The 13,170-nt window shown below is 38.2% G+C and overlaps 1 pseudogene; it reads right to left on the reverse strand.

Annotated features, from left to right (window-relative positions):
* Window positions 1–2,782: 2,782 nt before the first annotated feature.
* On the reverse strand, window positions 2,783–11,742 carry LOC110039587 (annotated as a pseudogene).
* Between the last annotated feature and the right edge of the window lie 1,428 nt (window positions 11,743–13,170).

The raw sequence follows: 13,170 nt of genomic DNA on the forward strand, positions 1-13,170 counted from the left end.
AAATTCATCATAATTTATTTTATATTTTAATATTGGCACATTCATATTATCTTTTTATTTCACCATATCTTAGAGTAGGAAGAAAGAGAAAGTAAACTACTCAGACTTCATGAGAAAGATACAACAAAACCCAAATTTCATATATAAAAGAAAGTTCATACAACACTAATAAACAAACAACACTTATCTGAAACTTTTTCTTAAAGCAAATCCCTTGTAGCCTCTTCTAGGAAATGTAGGAAGAAGAAATCTCTCACTTTTCTCCTTCTCCAACACTCTTAGAGAATAGTTCACACTTAATCTCATCACAAAACTCTAAATTATAAGAACAATGGGCTCTAAATGGTTGTGGAAAGAGAAATGGAAGAATGTGTGATGCGTATAAGGTTGAATTGGGGCGATGAGATGTCAGGAAGAGTCACTTTTCTGATCAATTTTGGCCTTAAATAAAGCCTAGAGTCGGTTCTCCAATTGGTGCTTCCAAAAAATCTTCAAAAAGCGTCCAAATTCAGTTGTTAGTGAGTTTTAGTAGCTTTTCTAGCATATTTGGTTTTTGTAATTCTAAGTCGTACTGAAAAGAACCTTCTCTTAGCCGTTGGACAAGGGTTGTGTGTGGGACTGTGTACTCCAAATTCAAATTCTCCCACATTTCATTGTACAATCAGGTTATAAACATGCACAATAATTTTTTGTGCTCCTCTTATCGTTGTAACAGTGCTTGAGATTTATTTTGAGGCTTCCACACATTGGTAAATTGCATTATGTACATCATTTTAAATTACATAGAAGCAATTATCACTAATGTTGGTAGAATGTTAAACCATCGAAGTGTTGATATCTTCAGAGTCATAAAGAAGAGTCTACACTTTAGCACATCATTCACCCTTAGTAGGCACACTGTCGACTCAAAGGATGTGGCATGATTGGTCAAAGAAGACCTCCCTTAGTATGAGTCTAGAGTTGGGATTATGAAACAATCAGACATTTTTAGCCTTGGAGATTTTTGGAATGAAAGCTCTGTTATGAGGATTCGATTGTTTTGTGTTCATGCACCCCAAGCTGTTTAGGATTGGGGTGCAAATCCATCATTTTCGTGGTGATGTGTCTCATCGCTCACTCTTGGTGCTAAGGAGCTGGATTTTTTGGCATTTGGATTGACATTTTGATGCGAGGGAACTATCGCTGGGACATGCAGAAGTGTTTCTCTGATCATCTCCTCCATTTGATCCTTACGCTATTAGATTTGTTGGGTTACAAAATCTCTGGTGCACTCCATAGTGCCTTTGTTCTCATGGTTACTTTCTTCCTCTTATGTTGCTCCTCTTTTTATTTGTGGAAAAATCCACACCTATCTCTCCTTTTATAGTGTTGAAACTAGATTTCTTCTCGGACAACATCCAAGGAATATAACACACGTAAGAGAAAAATAAAGATTCTTTTAAGGAAAAGGTCAAGAAATCTTAGAGATTTGACAAATATTACTTGATGGAAATGTAAATAGTCAAAAAACTTGCCCTACTTTTTCATTCAATACCCCTATTTATAAGGATTGTCATTTTTTGAAAAGACATGTATAGTTCTAACATGAATCCCGCATAAATGTCAGGGCAACTCCATTAGGTTTCCTCCATATTAATTATCACTGAGGGAGATTTGAATGATGTTATCCTGTTGATTATTTCATTACTTTACCAAGATCATACTTTTGGTTATTTGAGCCATCAGTTGCCCCTTCTTAATCGCCTGATCGAGGGCTCAGGTTACTCATCCCATAACAATCATGATCGCTCAGCCTCAATTCTACTCGGCTTCGCATTGGTCGCCATAGAATATTGGGTTATTGTTAGGTGATCCAGTAAGTTTTTGTAGCTTCTAAAAAATTTTATGATCATTCTGAATGCCTTTTTACGATGGCTCCTAGGTGCTTGAGAATGCCTTCAGTTCACTGACACCCATTTAAATAGAGCCATTGGTCTCATAATTATGTGAGGAGCTTTCTCTTGCACAATATATATATATATATATATAAATATATATATATTAACTTGTATTTTATATTAGAATAAGATATAAAAATTAGAAATAATAATTATTAAACTTTCAGTATAAAAAAACAAATTTACTTTAGTTATGAACATGAAAACTTACTATGGCGCTATATAATAAGAAGAATACCTTTTTTTAAAAGATATTTGATGAAAGCCAATTATTATTCTGGAAATATCAAATATAACGGCATGTATTTTATCTTATTAGTAAAAACACTTGGATGGGAATATGTTGATCAAATCTTGATCACAAAACAAATTATTTTATTTTTAAAAAAAAAAATAAAGTAAACTGTTAGAAAGAAATAATAAATAAATATAAATATAAATTTGCATGTTATTTATATATTGCATACTCAGTCATGATATTAAAGAGTATTAATTAAAATCAAAGCTTTCTGCCAAATTAATTTTATTGTAAGTTAAAATATTAAACTAATTGATAATATTTTCTAGTGAAATCATGGATGAACCACAACATTAATCCCCCGCTAATAACTGAGAAGATTATTTGGAAGAAAGAGAGGAGTAATCTTTTAGGCAAGGTTGCAACTATATATTTTGATATGCAATGGGCAGGTGGGAGTTTGCAACCGGCATATGATGGTTTTCAGTGTTAGGTTGGCATTGGCTGCAAGAGCCATAGTTGCAACGCGTTTATAAAACATTCAAGTATGATGAATTTGAAATTAATTAATTTTGACATGCAATGCAGGTCAATTCTAAATTCAATAGAATATTAAATAATATTTGGTTTTCATCGAACCAAAAGGCTAAATTTAAGCACCCCTAACATTATAAATTCGTTCAATCAAATAGGTCCTAAATAAAATTAATCTCATTCTTGAAGCCACAGAGCAATAGCGAGCTCAAAGCCTTCGGGGGCCACCAGAACTGCAAGGATTACAGACGACGCCTTGCCGCATCTGCCGCCTTGCCATGACCCATCTCACTAATACCACCTAAATGAACGTCTTCATCCGAAATAAACCTTCCCCAAAACCAATGTGCTTTCCAAACCACCACCATTTCCTCAATTGGAACTCCCTTAGTCTCCGGAACGAAGAAGGCCACAAAGACGGTCATGATCAACACCCAACCTCCGAAAAAGTAGAACAGCCCGAACTTAAGCCTGCAAAGAAGAGCCAGAAACGCCTGAGCGATGGCAAAGGTGAAAAGCATGCTCACCGAAACAGCAATGCTGAGTCCCGCCGATCGAATCACCAGTGGGAAGCTTTCGGAGACCACGAGCAAGCCTACCGGGCCCCAAGACCACGCGAAGCCGGCTACGTAGATGCAGATAAAGACCACCACTGTGAAGGCGTAGGGACGAGCGATGTCGCCCTCTCCGGAAATTCCAAACATGACGGCGATCAGCGTGCCGATGGTTACCTGAAAGTATGGACGTAATTAAAACGAGTTGGATGTCCTTTGAAATAAAAAATAAAAAAAAAACGAAGAAATTGCTGGAAATTCTGATCCGAATTGACAGTCAGAAAGTCTTGGAATGTAGTTTTTGTTTGTTAATTTACAGCCGGTGAGCTTGGACCATAAGCTTTTTCGATGCCGAGAAAATGTTCAATTGTAGAGCCATCGCCTCATATTAATGTACTACAAATTCGAACATATAAATAATTCACCTTTATTATTTTTTTATTTTTTTATTTTTTTTCATTATACAATTTCGAGCATATAAATAATACATGTTTTGTTTATCCATAACGACTTTCAAACACATTTTCAACATTTTTTTATCCCAATAGTTCTTCAATATAAAATTTTTTCTTTCAAATTATCATGTCTTACACGGCATGAATTTTCTTAAGAACTAATCTTTGTTTTATTTATATATATAAAATGAGAGCACGTCATATGTGTCCGCCTGAATTTTGAGAAAATTAAAGGGATTATGAGAAAAGTATGGTCAAAGATGGCCCATCGGAAGGAGTAGAGACCACATCAACAGAAAACCAAAAGGTCCCGCTGACCAAGTACAACCACCTCAGAACAAGATTCGGGTCGACCAAATGAAGGTCATCCAAATAAAATATCAAGAACTATCTAACATGGGAAATGAACTAGTCCGACGCTTGTCCTAATACCACTAGGCGCCCAACAGGAGCCTCCAAGTTTCTTAAGGAGGCACGAGAATCTCATCATCAAACATTTATCAAACCTTCCAGACGAACAACTTGTCAAAAGGGGTAGACTATCTATCAAATTACAGTGATTTGTCCTTTGCATGATAGTCTAACTCTACCCCAACAACATCTGTTTCAAAGACAAGGTTCAAGAGTTAGCAGTCGAATTAAGACAACCAAATAACTGACTCAAGCCGACAGAATGAAGTTCAGAACACAGAGTGAAATCCAGACTAATTATGAACCATCAGAGCCGACTAATTTTCGCAAGTTGATAGAGGTGGTAATTTTACCTGGCCGACCCAAGGACTACAGGTCTTCAACAGTTGAAAGATAGGACAACCAAACTATTGGCTCTTTTTATTTTCTGTATACCCGAAAAATCTTATACCACCCCCATAAAAGCAGGGTTACACATTTAATTTTCCACTTTATCCCCTCTTTTTTATAAATAGATGGTTCATTTCTACAATAAAGTGTTAATCAGTGAATATTAGAGATTCAGATTCTTACTTTGCACTCTTTCTCCTTTTCTATCTCCTTCTCTATGCTATATTCTTTAGGTGTAATTCACATAATATATTCATATTCAATATTCTTAAAGGTGTAGTAAGTGTGGATCATGCCACTGTCAAAAAGATGAGCATAAGAATAAAAAACCCATAAGGGAGACACAATAAGCGTGGAGTGTACCAAGGAATTTGTACAACAACAGATCCAAGAATTGAGAGACAAGATGCTGGATCATATGACAGAAGTAAACTGAGAAACACTAACTTGAGAAGGTCAGCAGAATCCATGAAATCAAGCCCCTTAAAAGTAGAACCCTCGAAGAGAAGAATTGGTACCTAACGGTTGAAGGGTGTTATTGGCCAAAGAAAGAGAGGACATCACAAGTACTAGATAGTGCATAATCCACGATGATGGATAGACAGCTGTTTAGGCGCACGAAAGCCCCTCACCAGCTAAAGAATGTGTTCTCCTAGTACATCTCTGAAGCTAAATATCCCAAGAAGTTCAAAATTTTGTCGCTCAACTCTTACAATAGTCAGGAATGAACCGATTGTCCACATCTCGTCATTCGAGTCATCAGCTGGCCTAATGATGATCACTGAAGCTTTGAAGTGTTGCCTCTTCATCACCATTATGAAAGAATTCGCATTCAAGTGGTTTAATGGATTGTCTGTTTGGGTGATCACCTATTTTTTTATTTCAAGAGAGTATTTGTGACATAGTTTGCTAGTCAGTGCCTAGAAGCGAAAGAAGAGTTTGGATTGGCCACCATTTTGTGTATTTGTGACACTACTTCCTCGTTCATCTCCACTATCATTTTGGATCGGCCACCATTTTGCGTGCCTTCTACTTTACGGGCTAAGAGAGTCTCTCCAGCCTCCACCTTCTCGCTGCCTCATCCAAAGCAACCCAGACTTCCATGATCATCTCCCTGTATTTATCGACGTTATGAACCTTGTTCATAACTACCCCCTCAGTGTAAAGTTCCACGAATAGTTGTATACCCTCGATAGTCAAAGCCAATAATCAGATTCGAAGAGACACTGACTTCAACTTCTTGTAGATGCCACCAGTTGGTCAAACTTGACCACCATAGTCCTTGGAAAACCCGACAATAAACCGTTGCTTCCAATTCTTTATTTCGTTTTCCAAGCTAGTTAGATGGAACTTTCAGGTCATGTAGAAGACTATGTGCTCATCCATCTCAACCCGGAAGGAGAACACATGGGTGAAAAGCTCTTGAACCATGGGACCTCCATCTGCCTGTAGTAGATAAAATACTAAATAATTATGGTGATTGAATTCAACTTTTTATGTGCGGGGATAATACCATACTGATTTAAGATGGACCGAAGCTCCTTTCAAAGTGGAAGTTAGAGTCCTAATTGGAACTACTCCCGATAGAAAACCAAATCATTTGCAAAATCATATGTCGCTCGACTATCTGGACCAACAACACCGAAAAAACACACATCCCTCCCTAAGTGAGGCAGTATTTGTTGCCGAAAAGGTAGATCGTTTGACCATGTAGAGAGTCTTGAACTGCTTTGATGTGGATTATTTTTTTTTCTCCGTGGAGTAAAGAGAAAAAATCAAGTAAACAAGTAGTCGACCGAAAGAAAGGAAGAAAAGGAACTACATGTGCAGAAAAATCAAATTGTCAACCCTTATATATGTGGTTGAAAGTGAAAGTTTAGACGCCACGATAAATCCACACATCAACTCTAGAAGGCCAAATTGCATCAATACAAAAATTAAGAGAAAAGAAAAATCAAAAAATTAATTTTTGCAAAAATATTAATAAAAATATATTTTTATTCAGTTATAAAATATTCTACAAGTAGATCCTCAACACCTCGACTAAGGCTTTCCTCCGCAGAACCAACTTCTCATACAACACATGCCCTTCGAACCTAAACTTTTATAATTTAAGGAATGGGCTTGGACTAACATGACTAAACAAGTTGACTGAACGTCAAATAGCTCTATCTGAAGAGCCTACAACTCCTCTAAGTGCCTCGACCTTTGGGCCACCAGCTCCTCTCGGAACGAGTCCACCCCCGCATTCTACTGTAGTTTGTTAGTCCTTCTTTTGCGGCACACTTTAGGTTCGAACGAGATGCTCCCTGCTTAGTTTTTGGGTCGAGATCCCTTCAGCTGCAATAGAAGTGGGTACTTAGGTGGAGCTTGGTAGTGGTGAGTCAAAGCTCATGAACGCATCACTTCCATCAATGAATGAGCGTCAATAGGAAATAAAATATTATAACTACAACTATCACCATCATATACCCATGGCATAATTTCACTTAGACCATTGAAACAAGGGACAACTTTCACCAGATATTGGAGAGGCACCCGGAGCCACTCCACCAAGGTGTTCACCATCATATACCCATGGCATAATTTCACTTAGCCCATTGAAACAAGGGGCAACTTTCACCAGAAATTGGAGAGGCACCCGGAGCCACTCCACCAAGGTGTGGTTCTATAACCATAGGTCCCTTATCTTGCACAACATTTTTTGTTTCATTCTCAAAGTATGGTTTCAAAACCAGAGGCTTCTGAACCTCAAGTAGTGAGGCTTTGACCCTTCCTTGGGCAGATGGAAAGCCAACTTATCGCTAATCACAACAAGTACAAAAGTCAACGCAAGTAAATTAGCCTCATTCCTTTTGTCGAAAGGTCAATGAGTTAGATGGCATTCATCTCCAAGGTCTTCCACCAATTCCTTTTTGTAAGCAAGTTGTTTAACTTGTCTCACATCTTCAGGTTTACCTCCTTCTACCGATCTATATGTATTTTGTATTTCTTCACACCCTTGGATCATCTTCCTTCACAAGGTTTCTTGGTTCCACCCTTGGATCAGAAACCTTCCTCTGGTAACTTCTTCCTCTCAAGCTCCTTCTTCCAGCAAGCACGCGACACAGAGCCACCAAAGGCTTTCTCCAGTTTTTCCTCTGCAATATGACAAATCGGGGTCTTCATTCCACTTTCCTTGAATATGCTATAGAAATCAACCGACAGAACAACACATTCTTGAGTGATAAAGGTAATGAAACTGCTAATCATGGCCTATTTATAGATGACATGAACCTAAAAATATAAGGAGTTCAATTATTGAAGTATTGAATGCAAAAATAACTGAATCTACTTTTTGCATTAAATTCTCTTATTTTTCTCGCAGTAGGACTTTCAAAAGCCAAGAGAATTGGAGAACCAAATATGTACGTTAAAAGTGCGTTAGCATGAATTTCGTGAAAATTTAACGTACCATAAAATAAAAGTATGATGGTGGGTGGCTCATCGAGAGTAGCAGAGACCACATCAGCAGAATACCAAAGGGTCATGCTGACCAGCTATAACCTCCTCAGAACAGAATTCAGGTTGTCTGAACTATGGTCATCTGAATCGAAGATCGAGACCTATCTAACCGAGTGAAACTAGTCAAAATCTTGTTCAAATACCACCAAACACCCTATAAAGGCTTCGAAAACTCTTCAAGAGGCCCAAAGAGCTCATCGCCAAAGATTTATCAAACTTTCTAGACATACTTCTTGTCAAAAATGGTACATTACCTATTAGATAATAGTAAGTCACTCTCTGCTTGACAACCTAGTTCTAACACAGCAACATGGCTTTCTTATCTGAAGGTCAACAGTTGACAGTCAAACCGAAACAACCGACCAATTGGCTCATGCTAATTAAACAAAGTCTTTAAAATTGAGCGAAATTCAAACGACCAAAGAACCAACAGGGCTGACTGATTGCTTTAAGTCAATAGTCAAGTCGTATGTACCAGGCAAACCCAAAGACTATAGGTTATTGTCGAAAGATAGGGCATCTGAACTATAGGCTCCTTTATTTTATATACATACTTGATATATCCTATAACATTCCAATAAAAGTAATGGTACCAATATAATTTTCCATTTTATCCCTCCATAATAATATATAAATAAGGGGTTCATTTGTGAACTTTAGAGAACTGGATTCTTGCTATGCACACACACACTCTCTCTCTTTCACTGTTTTTCTTTCCTATTTTATTTTCTATTCTTTGGGTGTGATTCACAGGACTGATTCCGATTTAGCAGAGTGAATATACAATTATAAAATAAAACTTCAATTCAAAAAACTATATAACATTGCAAAAAATCAACACCAAACTCTTGGGGGAAAAAAAACTAAACTGAAATTCTTACAACTCAAACGAATATAGTGAAATATTAAGCCAATGACCACATATAGAATAATGAAAATTTTATAAGAAAGCAATTTATAAAAGGGGGATTAACATACATAGCACTCAAAACATATATTTACATATCTCGCACGTAAACCTCCATATTTACATATAAAACACCTAAATCCCTTATGTTCTCTTGTTCGTCTTTTCTCCCTTTTTTCTCGAGCCGCCTTATCCCCATTAATTCCGGCAACTTGAGGAATTTATAAGCTCGATCATTTATGAATCCTAGAGCTAAATAGCCTGTGTTGTGTTTTTAATGGCATTAGAGAATTAAGAAATGGATTAATATACTAACAATGAAGGCCCAAAGGGTCAAAGTGGCGACATAGAGTGTTAGCATGACCTTCCTTCGAAGGTAATGGTGCCTGAGCACTTTGTCGGAAGGGAAGAAGCGAATACCCGCTGGCAGATTGTAGGCCCCCGCTTAGCAGCTTCTTCTTGGGGAAACGAAGTGGATAACAGGGGAGAAAACAGAGTGCTTAATTTGTGTTTTTAGATAATTTTAAGTGCTTTACATGTATATATGAAAGTTTAGGTGTGAGAAATGTAAATAGATAGGTGCTTTACATGTAAATATGAAAGTTTAGGTGTGAGAAATGTAAATAGATATGTTTTGAGTGCTATGTATATAAGTCCCCATTATAAAATTAATATGATAAAATTCATCAACAATTTGATTTAAGCTTACTTTTGTAGGACATTTATTTATGATATAGTAGTTGATGGTTCACCTCCCACCATAAACTCAAGACTTCAAATGGTGCACGTTGAGCATAATTTTCAAGAAAAAAAAAAGTTCGATTATTTTTCAAAAATTAATTTTGAATAGATTGAAATATTACCCCCGAACTAATTTTTTCTTTATTTGTATAAAAAATCTTTGAAATTGACTTTGTGAATATCGAATCCTAAATTGGATAAGTTATGTTCTTTTACATAAAAAAAAATTTGAAAAAAAAGCAAAGAGAGTAGAGCATACCAGGCAAGCGAGCATCTGGACTCCCCCCTGCAGTAAAAGCACCCGCCGGCCAACGCGATCGACTGTGAAGATAGATACGAACGTAGCCAAAACGTTCACCAAGCCGGTGATGACGGCGGACATGAGTGAAGCATTGCTTTTGAATCCGATTGTTTTGAACAAAACAGGGGCGTAGAACATGATGACGTTGATGCCCGTTAGTTGCTCGAAAAAGGGAATTAAGATGGCCATCATAAGCTGCGGGCGGTGCTGTCGCTGAGCTATGCTGCGCCATGGATTTTTCACCCTCTTTGACTCCTCACCAGCTGCCTTGATCTCGTTGAACTCTTTTTGGATGTCGTTATTGCCGCGGATTTGGCTCAGTATCTTGCGGGCTTCGTCTTCGTGGCCGCGCTCGATGAGGGAGCTGGGAGTGTCAGGGAGGAAGAGGGAGCCAGCGGTGATGATGGCAGCCGGGATGGCAGCCAGGCCAAGGCTGATACGCCATCCCCCGCCGCCCCTGATCTTCTCTGATCTTAGCGGTGCCGTAATTGACGATGTTGGCAGCAAGGATGCCGACTGTGATCATGAGCTGGAAGCCGTTGTTGAGCATGCCTCGGATATTTGCCGGCGCCATTTCAACAATATAAACTGGCGCAGACTGAAGATTTGAAGCAGCCATCAGGGCTTTTGGATCATATAAACTTTGATTCATTGAAATTTTCGTTGAGAATCAATTGCAAGGGACTCGGGTAGAGATGGAGAAGAATATGGCTAGATTGAAGAACTGAACTGATATAAAAAAATATTGAATATTTTGGATCGTTTGAGTTCTGTTTGAGCTAAATCTGAATCAGCTTATTTGATTTGATTTAATTTCGAAATTTTAGAAAAAATATAACAACAAATTTAGGTGAAATATTGTGAATTGAAGCAGCCTGGTTTATGTGATTAATAATAAAATGGAATTGAATCAAACAGTAAATATTATAAAACCGGAAAGAACCCAAATCCCCGAAACCAATACAAAATTAATAAGGCAATATTTTTTTAGCATTAATTATATGTAGAAACTGCCACCTGCGACGAAGTTTGAGAATTGACCTTTATTGGGTTTAAAGATTAAATTCGCGCAAATTTCCCAAAAAAGAAAAAATAAAGCCACCTGCGTTGTGAAGCCGACGCCGATGCCGAGCAGAATGCGACCAATGATAAGCATAGCAACGTTCATCGCAGCGCCGTTGAGAGCGGCGCCGGCGAGAAAAATTGCACCTCCGGTGAACATGGACCATTTCCGACCACGGGCCCGAGTAATCGCAGACGCAAAGAAGGAAGTGATGAGCGCCGCGAGGTAGAGGGACGATGTGAACATGGTTAGAACCTGGGAATCGAACCTGCAGTATTGATTCGTGCTCGTCTCCCCCTTCTCCTTACTGTACACCGTTGGGAAGAACTTCATCAGAAATGAATCCATCGATGTCACCCCGCCTTCGATCCAACACCAAATTAGTAGAGAAGACAAGCAAGCCTGAAAATATCGAGAAACAGAGATTATCTGAGCTAGATTTGACTTGTACCGGATATCCCGATGTCGTAACCAAATATGAGACCGCAGGTTGCTGCCATGAGGCAAGTGAGGAAGACGTGCACCGTTATCTTCCCGGGAAAATGTTTTCGATCGCCGACATGATTGCTAGTCTCTCCTCCGGCCATCGCCACCAAACCCCAATTTAGAATTGGAGATCAGAGGAGAGTGAGAGAGCGATGGGAATGGGAGCAGGAGGCCGTTGGCGCCGGACATGTGCATTCGTAGATAAACGACAAATTGAGTAGGAAGGTTGACTGCCGAAGAATATACATTACTTTATTTTTCATATCTCATTGGAGCTTATCCCTCGGCACAATCTTCTGTTTTCACTTGAACGTTGAGGGAAAAGGTTAACATCCATAATAAAAAATTCATCATCTTATAATGAATTAAACATTCAATTGCCATATCATATCACATCTAAATGAACCACATAATCTTCATAATCAGGTATTAATAAAAGTTAATCATGAAATATGGATTAAAAATTGTAATGTACTTTTTTTTAATTTACAAATTTGTTAGCATGTTGAATCATTATTTCTCCGTACGTCTCACACAAAGAACATAGCGAGAGAGAAAGAGAGAAGGAATGAACAATAATCTATCGTATCATATTCATAAAATAATTTCTCTATTTATACAGAAAATTGTATAATGATGATATTACGTTTATGTCTTTACTTCAAAGGATGTCGTGATAGGATATTTCTGGTATATTACATGCATAGGTTTATGGTCCTACTTTTTAACTCGATCGACCAAGTTTAGTTCACTTCTGGTTGACGGGATCAGCTCGTCCTGCTGAGCTTGTTCGGTATCGGTCAGCTAGCCGATATGGCTTGGTTGTCCATCCTTAATCACTGACGAGGTCCTTCTAGGGTGTCCATGGGATGGTCAGAGATGTTGTGTAACTAGATATTCTCTTACATTAGCTCTTCTAGGGGATAGACTATCGCTTTGGGTCAGTTTTTCTATAGTGGTTGGCTTGGATGTTTTTTTGTTCTTTTTTTTAGGTCGAATGGTACAGGCTTGGATCATCTAGTCATAATCTTGTCTGCCTCGCAGCCTGGTCGATTTTGGGCTTATTCGTTTGGCTTGCATGACTTTGCTTAATTGGTCAAGTGGGCCTCATGTTCGTCTAGCACCAAGCCTGCCTTCAATGTACTTCTCTCTTTATAATTGTTAAATCTCTTTGGGATTACTGTTTGAATCCTCAATTGTTCATGGGGCTCAACCTCATAGATTCTTCTGGAGAATACATTGTCAAGCTATCGGGACAACTCAAAATGTCTGATTTGACGCCAATCGATTGGTGTTGATCTTGAATTATCAAAGTTCCGAGAGTCACCTTCTCTTCTAAAATTGTGGGACTTTTTTGACATTGGGTACCGACCCTTCACCTCGTGGTTGTTGATCTCTTCTCTAGGTCGGCACACTTTAGATGACATACAACATATGATCATTCAACTTCTAAATTTGTTGGACCGTAAGTTCTCTGGTGCACTTCATGTTGTCAGTGACTCTGTTTTGGGTGGGTTTCTTCTTCTTGAGCCACTCCTCTTCTAATTACACTGCTTATGAAAGTTGGAGAACTAGCAACAACTGCTAAATTCCATTTCATCGACGTCGAGACCTCTTTCAATAATTTACTTGGTCGACCGTGGATTCAT

This window comes from Phalaenopsis equestris, unplaced genomic scaffold (assembly GCF_001263595.1).
Source record: "Phalaenopsis equestris unplaced genomic scaffold, ASM126359v1 Scaffold000002, whole genome shotgun sequence".
Lineage (NCBI taxonomy): Eukaryota > Viridiplantae > Streptophyta > Magnoliopsida > Asparagales > Orchidaceae > Phalaenopsis > Phalaenopsis equestris.